Source organism: Mytilus californianus, unplaced genomic scaffold (assembly GCF_021869535.1).
Source record: "Mytilus californianus isolate M0D057914Y unplaced genomic scaffold, xbMytCali1.0.p SCAF_6, whole genome shotgun sequence".
NCBI lineage: Eukaryota > Metazoa > Mollusca > Bivalvia > Mytilida > Mytilidae > Mytilus > Mytilus californianus.
In genome coordinates, this window is record NW_026262712.1 from 49,352,518 (window position 1) to 49,364,786 (window position 12,269).

Genomic DNA, 12,269 nt, shown 5'->3' on the forward strand with positions numbered 1-12,269 from the left:
TGACACGAAGACATCGAGTCTCATTAATTTTATTTCAAAAGGATCAATTGTTTCATATTTCTATGTAAATTTCCATTGCTATGATTATTAAGATACAAATCCAACGTGAGGTTAAACATTTTCTAGAAAGACAAGTGTAAATAATATCTTTCTGTCGAGGAAATTAATTTCTTCTGTATTACATAAAAGAACATTGAACGTTGGTGATAAATTAGACAATAACAGTTCCATCCCACACCTGTCTTCAGCGATTTGATCGTGATTAAAAAAACCGTTTCGATGACTTGAAAATACGAACCAACCAGATACTCTGTCTCTTTTGAATGTTTTAAGCGCTTACACAAGCACGCGATTTTAATATCAGGTAAGATCCTCAATTTCATTATTGAATTGCTTAGTAGTGACATGAACACAGTTGTAATTTAACATGAAAGAGAGATATTTATCCAAAAACAGAAGAAGGTAAGACAAATAATTATGATTTTAATTAATTAAAATGTGATTTTTTAATTACTGTTTATTTGGTGTTTTTGTTTGGAAAAATGTGACTTAAATCATTATTAAGCGCTTGTAAAAATTAACCAGCAGATTTATACATCGTCGTCTTTACCATTAATGTATAATCTTATAAGCGTTGAGTTTCTGGAAAGAACATTTATCAAAAATTACAATCATATTTAAAACCAATTGAAAACCAATGATCGTTAGAATTAAAAAGATAGATCAAATTATAAATAATCAGTGTTGGATGGTTAACATTTTCAAGTAATATACCGTAATTACATTGTTTTCTCCCACATTTTATTGAGCAAAACTTTTACATTTTCATTAATTTCATATTGTTGACGAAACAGACAATACTGCAACACTGCATTGATATAAACTTAAAAAAACTTTAATCATACAGAAGCTAATGAGTTCATTAAAAGATCAACGAAACTTTTACTTTAAATGTGGTTGACATTTTAAATCTTCATTAAGAAAACACTTCACGAATTCTTAACAAAGTTGCGCCAGTGCATTTTCGATAGAATCTTACCAGTCTTGCAAGAAATTGTTCTCAGAACTATGGAGATATTATTTCAATATCTGCATAAAGTCTGTAAAATAGTACTTGTCAAATCTGTCAAATTCTTATTTCAGGAGAAAAAAAGATAATCGTGAAACGTTACCATTGTGTGTACATATTTCGTGACATTTTTATTTCCTTTACAGCATACACTTTTCACTCGTTAACCAATAATTTGGCAAGTGGTAAATTAAGGCATTCTAAAAAAAAAATACCAAATCTTAAAACAGAAATTAATCAGCTGGCTTAGGGAAGTTGGGCGCCGCAAATATGTTTAACCCCGCCACATTCTATATGTGCCTGCCCCAAGTCAGGAGCCTGTAATTCAGTGATTGTCGTTTGTTATCATATTTGTTTTTCGTTATTTGTTTAGTACATAAATCAGGCCGTTAGTTTTCTCGTTTGAATTGCTTTATATGTGTCATTCGGGATCTTTTAAATCTTGCTATGCGGTGTATTTTTCAATGTTTAAGGTCGTACGGTGACCTTTAGTTGCTAACGTTAACGACATTTGGTTTGTTGTATAGAGTTATCTCATTGACAATCATAACACATCTTTTTATTATTATATCACAAGTAGTTCCAGTATTAAGTCTCTGAATCAAACAGCTTCACCTAAGAAATCGAGATTTTTTTCATATCTTCTGATCTGATGCAAGTAAAATTTCACAATACAGTTGCAAGAAAATTTGCCGACACAGTCATGCATGATTGACATCGTTTATAAGTAACCGTATTAGCTACTTATTACAATTAACAATATTTCTTAAATCACAATAAGTTAGATACCAAATCAAGTTAATTTGTTTGCACATTTGGACCATTACGTGACGGTAAATCTTGCAATATATTTGGTAAAATGAGAAATGATTGAAGAATAAATTATTCGACCTTAAATGTAAAAGAGGGGCGAAAGATAACACAGAAACATTCCAACTCGTGAGTCGAAAATAAACTGACGACGCCATTAAAAAAAAACAAAAAAAAGGACCAAAAGACAAATAACAGTATACAAAACACAACATAGAAAACTAAAGACCGAGCAAGCAACACGAAACCCACTAAAAAAACCGGGGGTGATCTCAGGTGCCCCGGTATACATATACATGCAAGTCTTTATTCAGACAGATGTTAGGAAAACACGTATCATTCGTTGAAGAAACATTTTCTAAATAAATCTCATTCAAATGGGTAAGAAACTGAACTCTATGTTTTATAGCTAGCATGAAACCGATTACCTATTTAATTTACCCAAGTGATAATTATACAAAATTGATTGTTTTGGTTTGATTTTTATTTGCGTCTTAAACATTGAATACACTTTGGTATTTATATTTCATTGCTCTTCGTTCGACCGGCAATAATTACAAAACAATATAACTAACAATTCTTAACAATAAGGTAATCTATAGCTTCTTTTATTGATTTAAAGTGCATTGACAGGTTGTACCTATAGGAAGGATTAAGCTTCATCTAATAAGTTAGGATTCTACAATGGTAGAATAGAAATACGATTGATTCGACTGGACTGACTTCAGACGCTAAATTAACGCTGATGCACGGTGGTATTCTTTGTACACGAGCTCTTGGCACTTGACGCATATGCACATCCGTTTTGTTGTGCAGGGTATATTTTAATACTCTGTAATTTAATGACTAATTGGGGACTCTTGTACAAGATGCATAAATGAGTGGAATTGGAAAAAACTGTCGTAAATGTTGAAGGTTTTACGCATTGTAAAACCAGATTAAAAACAATTTCATTTGAAAGTATTGGTCCCAATGACATGTTAATTTTTGAAATACACCATGAAGTTAAGTGCATTTGTTATTCTTTATTATTATACTTCATGTCAAAATGCCAGATTTTGATTGGTTAATACGAGGGGGACAATTTACTCTAACCCATGGCAAATACTCTTATTACCCTTCGCGAAGACGCTTGCTTAAGTGTGCGCTTTATGAATACGGATGATTGTTATGTACAAGTCGACATAGTTTATTACTTTGAATTTGAAATTTAATAGACAGTAATAACAGAACATTCAGTATAATAAATTAAATAACACATATCTGAGAGGGTGATAGAGCAGATTGTTACCCCTCGAAAAGACATTGTCAACCTTGGCTTCGCCTCAGTTGACAATGTTTTCTCGGGGTAACAATCTGCTCTATCACCCTCTCAGCTATGTGTTATTTATATATTGGTGCGACTAGAACGATTTAAAACAAGGAAAGATGTGTGAATTTAGCTAAGTAAACTTGAACGGTAATGATTGCATTATCCATTTGAAATCTTACCAGGACCAAATTGAACCAAGGGTTCTTCAGGGTAAAATTAAAGTAAATTAAACAGAAGTTTTACGCACAACAACATGACTATAGGGTGATCGTTATGGGATATCTGTGTCACAGATGACCACAAAATAAGTTCCATTTTTTTGTAGCCACAATCCTGTCCTCCTTGTCCTCGTTTATGACCATCACCGAACACAAGATATAATCGCATTTTTACATGACATGAGTAACACTACGGGTGCCACTAGTGGAGCAGGACCTTATTACATCACTGGAGCATCTGATTTCATTCAGATTAAGGACGGATATTTGTGTTGGTCAATCTTTACTTTTCTTCATAGTGTTTTGTAGTTTGTTGTTTCATCTTTTTGTCTTTTTTCTGTTCATCATGGTGTTGTCTTTATTTCTTTGTTTTATTGTTGATCCCCGTTATCTTTCTTTTTGTTTTGTGAACTACTTGAACTGGAAATGGCATTAGAATCGGAATAGCAACTACTGCGACTTTAATAACTTGAAATAGCGAGTTTATTTGCCACAATCTTTATTGAAACAATCCAATTTATAGCACTCATCTAATCGTTCCTTGATAAATTGCGTCAATAATACTATTATTCTTGCCAAAGAATTGATAAATACGTCAAAAATAAATGTCAATACGTTAACATAATTTTTAAATACCAACGCTGGCATGTCCTCTGCTATCCTTTTAAAGTCAAAATATTCTGATACTTAGATTGCCATGATGGTGGTCAAGGACGTCTGAAATGAGCTGTCCATGACCTTTATATTTACTTGCAACTACTAAAGATTTCATTAATTAGTAGATTTAGAAGTAGTCGTTTGTAATGCATTTAGGTCATGGTTAATTCCACTGATACTTCCATAATACTGTAGGGAGATGGTTGACCTCATTTGAGAGTTTAATTGACTGCATTGAGAACAGCTCAAATCCCATAAAATTATGTAAACCATAGATGTATAAACCCAGTTCCGTTTCTACATCGAATGTTTATGACTGCTTTGAATGCAAAAGGTTTCTTATAAAAAAAGAGTAAATGGTTTTTTATTAGAAACAGAAAGAACACAACGGGAAGCTATAAAAAGATAAACTTAAGTTGTATAAACAAACGTCGTGAAAAGAATAACAAAAATCAGATAGGGTCCATTTTGCCTGATGTAGTTGCGATGTTATTTTTGTAAAATTTTCAGTTCAGACGGTGTCAATTCAAAAACTTTAAAAATTGATTGTGCAGCATATGCGCCTACTACATGGCAATTAGGAATTGGAGCAAAGGCTTTTCGGCTCGGAGTCAGAATAAAATCCCCGATTAGTGTGATATGGATTAATGCATTGTGAGCCATCAAGTTGAAAATTCGACTCTGTCTTTCGGTATAACAGAAAGCAGGATATATTCATATCGATTTAATTTGCATGATACTATCATGGGTATCATCTGATGTTTCAAAGAATGTGACAGGTAGACAGTTTACAAATGTTAATAGAAATATAGTTATGTAGTTCTATCGTACCGCGCGTGCGTAATTACATAACAATCATTCTGTAAGATATCAATAATTTTATATTTAAGAATTGCAAGTTTTTCTTTTTTGTAATTTTATTGGGATGTAAAAGCGTAAATCGAAGAACTTTTTGTATGAACATTTGTAGGCTACAACCATGAAATTTATGAGCTATAAACAACTTTTTGTTTGTTTTCCTATGCATTGTTGTGAAGTTGTCATGGGAAGCACGTGTTGTCATGAATGTTGAGAAATACAATTTGATATTGGAAAGCCTCGCGAATGCTTTCAGCCAATCAAAAGTACAGATTCTTATGAAACATACATGTAATGTAATCTTTAAATGACGGTAACTAACAACAAATAATGATAATGATTAGGATTTTCAATTCTTTTAAATAAAACTAAATCAGCGACACTTAATTAGTATATCGTGCTGATATCCACGGAAACTCATAAAGGTTTGTTTGTTGAATTTACGATTTTTTAATAGAAGAAAAGATAGTTTTGAGACGATTTTGATCTTGACATATATAAGTATTGACACAAGTCCCCATAAAATAATAACTTAAATAAGCTGAAAATGTAATATATATATATTAGACAACAAATGTATCCCTGACGTATTGTAATGCCTATAGTTTTACATTGACGAACAATATATATAAATCTTTTTTTGTTTTTCTGAACTTGATTACGTTTGTTTTCCTCCTTTACTTATTATTGCTGTTTAATATCTTATAGATCGGTCTGTGCATATTATCCCAGACGGATATATTGTTATTCATCTGTGGTATTACTAGGGAATAATTGGCGATTTCCATAATGTACTACGAATAATAAGGGAAAACAATGTACAGTTAACTTTTCATTTAGTAGTAACTGCACTGAATTGTTTCAAGAGTGGCAATACGATTCTTATTGTTGATTTCCATTTGACAGAAGACTATCGGCTTACAATTCAGAATCTTGATTAAATTTTGTCTTGGGATTACATTCATTTTCTTCCAGACTCTAAAGAATCGTTGACCTTTTAATTTTAGCTATTTTTTTTCTCTAAAATCCCCCGAAATATAACGCTACTTCAAAGAAACATTAAGTGCATGGATTTCAAGCATGGAATTACACACCAAGGGGTGACTGAAGTATAGACTTTAAGTCACATCAAGTGGTTAAACCCCAAGATATAGAGGGGCAATACGTTTAGCTGTGCGGGATGTATAAATACGTAGCCACTTCAGTTGGAATGGGAACGCTTATACCGACAACTCGTGTATAGGGAGAATGATATGCTGTCTACACTTTAAAAGACCCTTACAATCAATATCCGTAAGTGACCGGTTGCAAGGCAATTTTAAAGTTGTTCTCGTCCTAAATTTGTATGAAATATTTGCAACTGGATGTTAAACAAAGACAATCAAGCATGCATGTTATTCCATATTATCATTACTTTTGAAGCAAATATGTGTTAAACATTTTTCATTCATTTTCATTTATCACTTTTATTTATTTTTCCTACAATTGGTCATTCTGTTTTAATTTGCACCCAATAGTGGTCAGTGGTGAAACTTTGGTATCCTTCCGACCCGCAATATAAACCCTTGTGGGGCGTCCGTTTGGCTATATGGGATGTGCATGTACGCAGTCACGTCCGGTCAGAATGGGGACGTTGTGTCCGATGTCTCATGTAGAGAGAGTGCCACACTCTCTGCAAATTAAGAACCATTGTAACAACTTTTTGAAGGGTCCGTGGGTGGCCAGTTGCATAGGAAAATTTCTGTCCCTATCCAATATACCCTCATTTTCCAGTGGCAGTTCAAATTTACCAGACGTTAATCCCGGACGGCCTATATTACAGGACCTACATATTAATGTGTTGTAAATTTTTTCTCGTTCTGAACAAGCATGAAATATTTGCCACTGGACGTTAAGCAACCAACAATCAATCAATCAATTAAAAATAAATTCGTATTTTATAATTCGTATACTAGCACACATTTATCGTCTCATTGTACCCTGCATTTTGTTAAGAAAACGATAATATTCAAATTACTCTTGATGTCATAGTTCATTTTAGTGCGTTTTCCTGTCCTCATGGAAGAATTTTAAATTTTACGAAAATAGTGATAACGATAGAGAATATGTATAAATGTACTTTATATTTCAGCATGACAAAGATAGTTCTTTTGTGTAAATTGATACTCACTACTTGTGACAATAAACTTTGTTATGAAGGTTTTCGGCCAATTATTTTTTTTTATTATCATGAGATACCACGATAAGATAAAACTCCATTTAAAATTATCCACAAGATGAGAAACAACAATAAGATAAAACTCCATTTGAAATTAACCACAAGAGTGTAATTATTAGAGGAAGCACCGATAGGCACAAACAAGCTAATAGCACTTTTAAAGGTCAACAGGTAAGTAAGCTTAAGAATAAAATATATGTTCACGACCGACTTAATTTTTATTATAATGTTATTCCATTTGAAATATGTAAATACATGTAGCTTGATCTTGTAGACTGAACTTTGTTGATAACACAAAGACTGTTTGTATCATTTTTCGTGTAGAAATGGAAATTCAGACTACCATTTTGTCTACTTAACTGGATTTCGTCGAAGATGGCAATATAAAATATTAAAGATATTACAATTTGTTTATTTATTCATTTATTTTCTAAATATTTTCATAAATTTCGTAAAGTTCACAATCGAGCATATTAGTTTCACTTTCATTTTAATTAAATTTAATACTTGTTAGAAACTAAGTTAAGTCATATTCACTCAGTTAATTGTTTTGAAATGTATTTTATATTAACTTAATTGCTATGACAGCGTATTGAAGTTTCGATCGTAATTGCTGTTATTTGTATAAATTTTATTTCATTGAAAATTGTCAATATAAATAATTGGTTTTAGATGCATTTTCAGTTAAAATTGGTTCACACGAAATCAATTTTATCCAAAGTTTCTACCAAAAACATTTAGCACATACTTACAAATTGTTTTCAAGACAAGCCCCTCGCTCTAAATTTCATAGTATATGCCTTTTCATAGACTAACCTAGACATGGTTACATATCATACCGCAGATAAATACAGTATAAAGACTGAAACAAACAATTGAATAGTAACAATATTCTTGTGAGATCAAATAAAATTTTATCGGTCCTTAGTGACAGTCTAAATCATTCCAGTCTTCTAATGTAGTTTCTGTAGTTAAGCGCCAAACAAGCTTATACGTGAAACTCACGTGAACATTTTCATGTGATATTTACGTGAATTTAGATTTTTCAAATGCATTTTCACGTGAACTTAACCAAAAATAGACTGGTATTTTTTTTCATGATTTTAATTATTTGAAAATTTTGAAGTTATTTGAATAACTTTATTTTGAAAATTCACGTGAATTTAACATGAAAAAAATCATGTGATTTCCACGTGAGTTTCACGTATAAGCTTGTTTAAGGTGAAATTCACATGATGTGCAATTCACCTTAAATTCACGTGAGTAAAATTTCCCAGTGTAGACGAATTGTAAAGACACCGGTTTAGTGTATATGTTGATCTTCAAAGTTTTTGTGTTACAATGTAACTCAGAAGAAAAAAACAATGCCGAATGTGTTTTCACTTCGGAATGTTCATCTGGACTCGGGAGTTGAGGTAGGAACGATAGCAATAAAACAAAGACTTAATGCAAAATGTTCATGATTGTGGATGTGTAGATCAGAAAGACGATACTTGAGTTCTTTTACCCTCCCATTCATATTGCTGAGGTAAATAAGTTAGAAAACGCTGATCAAAATTGTTATAAGTCACACAAAAAACTGCTAAAGGGGTCACGCTAAGCGACATTCGTCCATCGTTCTACATAATACTGCTCAATTTGACACTGTATATATCTGAAAAGTAAATTTATATTGATAACATATTTATATCACAATTGTATCTATAAAGGGCACTGACACATATTTGAATAAATTCTTTGTTTGTAATATAAACTCTTTGTCATTTTGACATGTAACTCAAATTTGTGTTCGAAATAGACCCTATCGGTTCTGTTAGCTGATGTGGACAAACTTTCCGGTATTATTTCATGTAAAACTACTTCTAGGAGGAGATATTTTTATGGGCTAATTTGTGTTCATGGAAATTGTAGTGAAAACGAATCTTTTTATCTATATGACAATAGACATCACCTAGACGTGAGTTTTTTTAATCAGTTAGGGTTTAGTTAACCGTTTAGAATCACTGATGAAGTCGTACAGCTTTATTAAACCATGTTTAAAAATACCATTGAAACTATTCTATAATATCAACAAAACTAGATCGTACTCTTCTTCTCATTGACAGATTGAACAAGTTTCTATTATCAACAATTAATTCGTATATGATACACGTGAAATCTAGCGCGGTCCAACACAAGTCAAATCAAACGGATAACTTTAGCACGTTAAATATTAGCCTATAGCTAATACCGTGAGAAAGAGTGTTGAAAAGTACAATATGATACATGTTCTATATCATTTTAAACGGTGGTAAGGCTAGTATTCTTACTTCAGTTGGGAAAAGTTTTAATGGTGATATATTCAAAGTAATGCTTCATTTATACTGACGACGGGTTACCGTTAATTGTTATCCTGTTAGTTGACTTCATTTGTTTGTGTATCTCTAATTATTCTACAAATCAAAGTACTGAAGTACTGAACATCGGATGGCCACAAGTTCTGGTGGATAGTCACAGGCACTTGGTTCAGAAAAAAAAATCATATCTCTATATCTGAAAGTTAGGTTAAGGTACATAGATATATTTTTTTTTCTGAGACAAGTTCCTGTGTGGAGGATGAATAAATGACAAGGAATTCAACCTCACCGTAATAATTATTATATTGTAGTGATATTATCATGGGACAATCATTTGTTATCAGTTTAATCTAGTTTGTTGTTATATATATTATATTAATATTTGTATAACAGTTATATCTATAGCAGATCATCTTAATGACTCTACCGGCAAATGTCCATCCATTTATACCATCATTATATTCTACTATTCTAATGATAGTGCAGTGTAAGTGCATGGTGGACACTTTTCAGTAAAATAATAGGTTTGATTTGAGTAAGCATTCATACTTCTCCCACTGTCGTTGCAAAACGTCCTCGAGATATTCTTCAGCATGCGTAACATAAATTTTCGGTATTCATGATTTGTTACTGATATATATATATATTTCTCACGACAAAACATTTTCATATCATTTATCTATGTTCTTAAAAAAATATTTTCATGAGTATTCATTGAACAAATGAATTTATAACAAGCGATGAGGAATGTTATTTTGCACTCGATAATATCCGCGTATTTATACGAAATACGTTCGGTTATCAGTCAAAAGCGCAAGGGACGTATGCAGAAATTTCTCCGGCAACATATTTGATTTTAACGATCTAGAATTCTGGTATTATAATGCTTTCACTAAACTGATTTTATTGCACGTTGTTTTCGTAGCTTTTGTAATTCCACTGAGTGAAGGTGTGAAATCTATAAAAAAAAAATGTTTTGCACCGTCAAAAGATTATCTTCTTGACATCGAAAACTAATTTCCTTTTGAATGTATTTTGAAATAATATTCAGTTGTAAATTTCTGTTAGCTCATAAATACGGATTAAACAAAATTCACTGAAATATAAGATTTTTTTTTACTTTTAACAGTTAAAGACTGCATGTTATTGTAAGACCACCTTAACGACAATCGTTTAACAATCGTGTTGTCATTTTTTTAAAATTTGGCATCGATGGCAGATCCTTGATAGTGTCTGCTAAAAATATTTTTACAACTTTCTTCATTTGGGACAATTTTAAACTTGGCATACAGCTTAGAAACATTTCATTTGTTGGACACCTTTGAATGTATTTTGTGCTTTTTTTGTTTGGTACCACCTTAACTTAAGATATCACACTAATGTACGATAACCATCAAGATCATTTTAAGTACATATCGAGAAGAAATGAGCATATATACCCTTTAGAACACTGCGGTCCCCAAGGGTGAGTGGGGAATAGAAATATGGTCAATTTGGTCTTATTCCGACCGGTAGTGAAAGTTTAATCCTTGCCAAAATGGGGTGTTCGTTTGGCTGTGCAGAATGTATAAGTACACAGCCACATCTGGGGACGTTAAATCCGATTCCTCGTGCAGAGAGGGTACCACGCTCTCTGCATGCTAAGAACCCTTGCAACAACTCTTTGATACCCTCATTTTCCATTGGCATTCCAAATTTCCCCGACCTTCATCCTGGAAGGCCACAATTACAGGACCTACCTATCGTTTTTATTGTTAATTTGTTCTCGTCTTGAATATGCATGAACTATTTGCCACTGGAAGTTAAGATAACGTCAATCAGGTAATTATTATTACACTGCCACGATATTATTTGAAGTAAGACTATTATTTATACAAACATAACATTAACAGAGTGGAAGTCACTTATTATATCACTTATGCATTGTATAAATGCTTTTTTTGTTGTATAAATAGCTTAAATGCTTCTTTTATAATTATTTGCATTACTGTGTGAAAATAAGATTTTGATATGTTTTCGTTTTTTTATGTAAATATATATTAATAATGTTTGAAAGAATAGGTCAGTTAATTTTTCGTCAAGGCAAGATAATGAGAAAATAGGTAATCTTGGAGTATTGGAATATTCTGATATCATGTGAATGTGAAACGGAGTGGCAGTATGTGAAATAGTCAATAAACATTTTTTAAAACTTCGAAGTGCTTAATTTATCCTATTGACAATTTGTTTATTCGGTTCCCGAATGTGGTGTTACAACTAAAATGCTGCCAGAGCTGTTCTTTTTCTCGTCTTGAATCGCAATCACCAGTATGACTGTTTAATCGTCAATTTTATCTTTGGTTTGTAAATTTGTGCCAAATTAGTGTCCTTTCTCAAGACTTGCAATAAATTTACATGTACATGTCTATTTATAATTCATGTATGTAAAGTTTTTTTTTATCAAAACGATAATATTATTATGACTATAACAGACTTGTCAACGCTCTCACTTTTATTTGCAGCGTGTAAATTAGTGCCCAGAATGGTGTCCATCAGTCTGACCGTAAACACTTTGTTGAGCGTAGGAATAGCATGTCTATGCATCGTAACCATGGAAGCACGACCTACAGACCACGATGGTGATTTAAATGAACTGCTACGATCGTACTATGTAGACAATTATTCTGAAATATCAAATGGTCTCACAGATGGAAATGATCTTAAAAATTCTCAAATTAAAGGTGAGTGATTGGTACTTTTCGATTGAATGAAAATTTAATTTATCTCTTGTTTTTTTCTTACCTATTCATAT

At 32.1% G+C, this 12,269-nt stretch overlaps 1 long non-coding RNA gene across 4 annotated transcripts in view; it reads left to right on the forward strand.

Annotated features, from left to right (window-relative positions):
• Nucleotides 1-212: 212 nt before the first annotated feature.
• Nucleotides 213-12,269, forward strand: part of LOC127706794 (uncharacterized) — a 28,272-nt gene continuing 16,215 nt past the window's right edge. Inside the window, exons 1-2 of one of the 4 annotated variants that reach the window (XR_007984566.1) lie at nt 213-364; nt 11,980-12,198. This is a non-coding gene — a long non-coding RNA (uncharacterized LOC127706794). Of the gene's footprint in view, nt 463-5,253; nt 5,350-11,558; nt 11,581-11,979; nt 12,199-12,269 lie in introns of those variants that run through there. The other 3 variants (XR_007984567.1, XR_007984568.1, XR_007984569.1) reach the window with 3 other exon arrangements.